This window comes from Grus americana, chromosome 3 (genome assembly GCF_028858705.1).
Source record: "Grus americana isolate bGruAme1 chromosome 3, bGruAme1.mat, whole genome shotgun sequence".
NCBI lineage: Eukaryota > Metazoa > Chordata > Aves > Gruiformes > Gruidae > Grus > Grus americana.
Window position 1 is genome coordinate 23171232 of NC_072854.1, and position 6051 is coordinate 23177282.

The window sequence follows — 6051 nt, forward strand, 5'->3', positions numbered from 1 at the left end:
GATTAATATCAGCGGTAGCTAGGAAGAAACGGAGTTGAAAAGTGTTTCCCTGACTTGAAGCCACACGATGAGCCTGTAAAAGCACACAGATTACAGCCATTGCTGCTTTCAAAGCCCATGATTAGCCCTTTAAACTGCCGCCTCCTTGCAGGCGTGCTCTCCCTGGGGCTGTTGAAACCCTCTGCACTAGGAAACCGGCCAGGACCAGGGTGACAACTTGAGCGCTGCCCCGTGATGGCAGTTCTGGATTGAGCCTGGCCTGGGCTGCGCCCATCACACCTAGCAGTCTAGAACTTGAGACCAGTCTCTTGCAGTCAGGAGACAGCAAATATGTTCTAGCGTAGACTGGGCACCTACCACACAGATACCAGTGGTTGGTATGAGGAGACTCGGTGTTAGTTTGTGATGGTTCGTCAGCTGCTTGCACCACAGCACAGCTCAAGATTCTGGTTTGCTTCCTTCACCCTTTCCGGTGTACAGGTTTTATAGCTATACATTGAATCTACATCCCACTTTCCTCGCACGTGCAGTGTGCGTGCTGCTAGATCTACCTGCTATTTGATTGGAGAAATCTACCTCATGATTTTCAGAATTAGTTGCTGCTTCCTCATACTTGTGCTTACTTGATCATAGCATTTTCCTTAAAGGCATGCCCAGCTACCAAACTGCCAGAAACACTTTTCACCTCCTAAGACAAAGAATCAAAATAGCAATGCTGAAACGGCTTCAGATGAAAGGATCTGAAAATTTCCTAGACAAATGAAGATTTACGGTGTGACTCTGTTTGAAATGCAACAATGTCAACAACGTATGACCGAAAGCACTTTGAGTGCTTTGGCCAAGCTCCATAAACCGTGCTATACAGGCAGTTAGTCTTTCACAGTATGACCTTCAAAGATGTTCAAAGGGAATGTTTTTTCCTCCAGCAAAACAGGCCTTGACAGCAGAACTGCAAGTTCTCCTGTTGTGCGTATTGTTACACTCCAGGGATAATCGCAATTACCATTAACCTGTGTCCCAACCTGGAAGATGAGGCAGAACACCTAGGATTAAAATGACACACCTTGGGGGACATGAAGTTGTTGTAAGAATTCACTGGAAATCCGATTTAAGGAGTATTTCGACATCAAAAGATTCAGGTAGGTAACGAGAAAGGTTTAAAATTCAAGAAACCAGATGCAGCTTAGCTACAAAGTTAATGAATTTTCATTTTTGCTTTCCATTATTCCGCATTGGAGAGAGATTCTATGGGTTTCACCCTGAGCATCAGGGCTGCCTCAATGTTGGCACAAAAAATGTATTAACTCACGCCTTTCAAAGGAAATTGTAGCAGTTGTTTCCTGTGGGCTTTTCTGGTTCATTCTTTGTGCATTTCAAGTTGCAGAACATGCCTGTCAGGCTACACTTAATGCTTTTTTTAATGTTCCCTGTCTAAAGAGACTTTTTTTCTGGAGGGTTGGGTGGCACAGACGGCGTGTGTTAATGAGGAGGATTACCTCTAGTTCAGCCAAGATTTGTAAGTGCAACAACTTTTCTGCAGTGTTGCTCAGAGCAGTCTGTGATGCTCTTAATCCCGATGACAAGCAACTGACACCGTCAGTTAACTTAAGCCGCCTTGACACTGCTGAACTCGAGAGCACTTCAAACGTTCCTGACACGCATCCTGAGGCTGCGTCAGGTGGGCTCCACGTGCCGGTCCCTGCACGTACCCTGCTGCCTAGGCAAGCAAAGCTGGTTATAGCCTATACCTATATGTGATGATGTTTCACTGATACACCAGTGTTTGGGGAGAAACGTACTGATCACGGGTATTTTGCTCACAAACCAAACGGCCGTAGTCAGACACGTGTTGAAGAGACAAGTGGTGGACAATCCATGGCTGATGATGACTGGGAAGAAATGTTGACTGGACAATGTCAGAGCACTGTAAGGAGCAAGGGTAGGCTTTCCTTCTCTTTTTCAAATTCTTTGGCTCTTTATTATCTTTTTAGTGAATTAGGTGATGATGTGCACATTTTTGTCAATTGTTCATCTAAGTAAATGCTGTGTGTTCCCTATCTTCTAACCTTATGAAATGCTTTCAACTTCATTAAAAGCTGTTCTACCTGTTCAGAGCATTGTTTTGGGTGATAAAAGTGCACTAATACAGTCTCTTTTGTTATGCTGTTTGTTTGCGGTTTTTCCCTTAAATATCAGTCTGTCTCTGGTGCATAGAAGTATGCAACCCAACAGTGAAGAAATCTTTATGATCTATTTTTCGTTATGACTACTAGCATGCTACAAGCTGATAACCGTCCCAATGCAACCAGCTCTTTTCTTTCAGTTCTACCATTTGGGTGTATTACAGGGATGCGTGAAAACTAAAATGCAAAGGCAGATCAGCTTGGGTCAGCATCAGACGTATCCAACATACCCTTTGTAACGTGCCTACAGCATATGTGGGGTTTGTATTGCAAATATACAAAATGTATTTTAGGCATCTTTGGCTGCTCAGCAGAAATACAATAAGCTGTTTGTATGTGCCAGCAAAACCAGTCCTTGAGGCTGTTGTGTTATAATACCAAGAAGCCTTTCACACTGGAGTCTTTAGCTGTCAAACACAGGATGAGCAAAAGCAGTCAGGTTTTCTTTTCTGTTTGTTTTGGTTTGGTTTTTGTTCACATTTTGGCTTCTGGCCATGAAGCAGATTTCTGGGTACTGCAGGGACCACCGACATCAGCTACTACTGCCATGTATCTGATACCCCGGTATGCACAGGAGGAATACTACCGAGTTTCACCTATGCCAGTTCCAGAATTTTGATGCTGCAACGTTTATTTTTCCAAGACATCCTTGCACCAATCTAAAGCACAAAAGAATAGCCTACTGACAGCTTTGCATCCGTGTACGCACTGGTAGCAAGTCCAGACAGCGTAGGCATACCAATCCTACCCACTGTGCTGGACATACGCCCACAATATAATGGACTCAGTGAGTGAAGGCTGCACAACCCACCTAATTAGCTGGGTAAATAATTGTGCATGGCCCCGTGCTCAGCTCCGTGCTGCCATGGGCACACTACCTGCGGGATTCTACCTTGTTCACGTGTAAAAGCTAGCCTGCGTACGCCTGCGTGAGCCACACTCTGAGCCCCTTATCTAGGAAAGTTTAAAGTCTTTTGGTCCATAGGATATGGATTGAGTATTTCATCTGGGTGAAGTCATGATTTTGTTAAATGATTCCTAACCTCCTTAAATGAGAAATTCTGTAGCTTCACTGGCCAAGAATCAAACCCCCTGAGACTGGGCTGATTAATTTTTTGCGTGATCTGCTGGCTAATTTTAGTGAGGAACAGTGCATTTGCTCCGGCTACCAGGGCAGTCCCGTCCTGCACGGCAGCCTCAGAGCTGGGAATTGCAGCAGTGCAGCTGCTACTGCAGCCGGTGGCAGAACGATAAGAAATGCAGCACCTCTCTCAGGAAGAGCAGGGCCCTGGGAAGCTCTGAGCAGGTGTACATCTCTGTGGATCTGACGCCATTTGATGACCCGATCATGACAATGGCATTCAGCTCTATTGCCCATTTCTGCATTAGAGACATCACAGTCTGACATATTATAGGAAGAAGATATTGAAAATCTTTTGGTTTGCCTGATATGGGTTAAACAGAAGGGATGCCTATTTTGAGTCCAAGTGTAGGTATATAAGATGAAGAAACCTTCCTCTTCCTATTTCTCCATATGGATATTTTTTATTTTGTTTTAACCAGGGAAACATCTGATAAAATTCTTCTGTTGAAAACTCATTCCCTTTTTATTATTATTGAGCACTATTGCTGGTAGGTGAGACACAGAGAGGAGGGGATGTATGTCCAGGAGGAAATCTGCTGTATGTGACCAAGCAGGAACTAGCTAAGGTTTCTGGGACAGCGCAGAGCAAACACCTCGCTCGTCCCTTTCTGTCTTTACCCACCTCACTCTGCTCACCACTCTACCCTTGCTGCTCCAGGCTAACTGCCCCTTGCAGAACAAGGTAATCTCAGCAACTCCTGATGGCCAGCAGCAGCAGTTGCAAGCTATCGGTCCCCTGAGCACTTGTTGGCTGGGCTACAGGAATGCATGACAGGCACCAAATGATGTATCATCTGAGCTGTGCGATACCCAATTTCTTTAGGACAGGGCCTTCTCTACACTGGGATAGTGATTCATCTCATGTAATTTAGGTGTTTAAAAATTAATTGTTTACAGCTGTACCAGTCTGACTTTACAGCTAATGGAGAGAAACAAGCGATACCAAAAGATGATTCAGCCCATCCTAAGATAAGATGCCTAAGATAGGTGAGAAAAATTGCCCTCCAGACATGGTTATTCCTGTACATTAATTATAAATGGAGCCTGAGGGAACTCAAGCTAAGTAAGGAAATCAAACAACTAGAACTGAGATGATTTCTACAGTGGGTGTCCCAATTTTCAGCATCATCTCCAGTTCTACTAAAATCTGAAAGGCTAGTCAATGAGCAGTCAACTTCTCCGTGGGAAGTTTCCCAGCCTGTGATTTGCAGAGCAGCAGTACCTTGCAAAAGTTGTGCTAAGAGGTCAGCAAATCTCCTTTATATCTGTTTTCACTTAAAGTTTTGATGTCAAAGGTGCACGGGGGACCAGAAACTAACTTGGAGGGAAGATGGTAGACTGAGCCTCACAAAGTTAGGGAATCACTGCCCAAAGCTAAACTTTCAAAAAACAGAACAGAGGTTGGTTTACCCAATCTGCTTCTGGCAATGTTCACGTGAGGGCAGAGGATGAAGTCTGCAAAAGCCAAGTGCCACCTGACTTCTCAGGGTACGACCCCTGAGGAGCTGGGATTTTATATAGGTCTTCTGCTGGCTCCAGCCACAGGGGCAAGTATGGCCCATAAGCACACAATATGCTGCTTCCCACCTACCACTGATTTTCAATCGTCTCCAGAAACCGTAGCTCAGACACCTCTGTGTACACATAGACTGGGATGTGATGTGGCAGTTAAACTTGAAGAGGAGCTGAGCAAACCCAGTAGTGCTTAAAATCTTCATATAGTCAGAAAGCACGAGCCGGAATGATCTCAGATATGATACTGTTGGCACAGCCACATAACTCTCACCAGTGTGAACACAAGTCAGGTACCTCAAGGGGAGATGATTTTCCGCATAGGAATAGAATAATGAGGATTTTAAAAGTGAAAATGATTTCCCAGACTTGTATCACTTGTCTAATTTCAGTGTCATCTTGAAATATACAATATTTAAAGTAACACGAAACAGCAGGAAGATTAGTTCCTGATGTTGGGAGCGAAGTTATTTCTGGCAGGATTTAATGGATCTGCTGTATCACATGGAAACTTCTTCCAGCTAGCGAGGAATAAAACCGCATACAGAAACTAACAGTCCAGTCATGTAATGGACCCAAATCAGGGGACAGTGGGAAATTCGCAATTATGCCAAAGCCACGTGCTGTGGTTACCAATTATTCAAGACCCCCGTGACACTCTGTGATTGTTACTTATTTATCGTATGGCACCAAAAAGCATGCTGGCCTCTCTCAGCAGAGATGAGACATGACCTCAGCTTGAAAACCAGCCCTCTGGTTAAGCACTGCACTTAAGTAAGTGCACAACACGAGCAGAGCCAAGGGTTTCAAGTGGTTACACTTACCCAGCACTGCATGCAAGCACTTTCATGTATTAAGGGCTAACTCAACATGTAAGAGCTTTAGCAAAACCGAAGTCAATACATAGGAGCAATGGGACAAAATTAACAAGAAGACACTCAACCACGCTTAACCGTTACCACCATGAAACTGGAAGAACATACAGCTGCAATGGTTACACTGCCAGCATGGAAGAAATGAATCCTCGGGTTAATTGGAGAGAGGAGACAAGTAGCTTTGCAAGTCTGCTCAGGAGTGTCTCCCAGGGCCAGGAGCCACTTGCTGGGTGGCTGCAGGAGAACCAGTCTGGCAGCACCCTGGAGCCAGTGGAAAGAGGGGAAAAGAGAAAAGCTGCGGATGAATAGTGTTTTGAGACAGCAGTATCATAGGAGA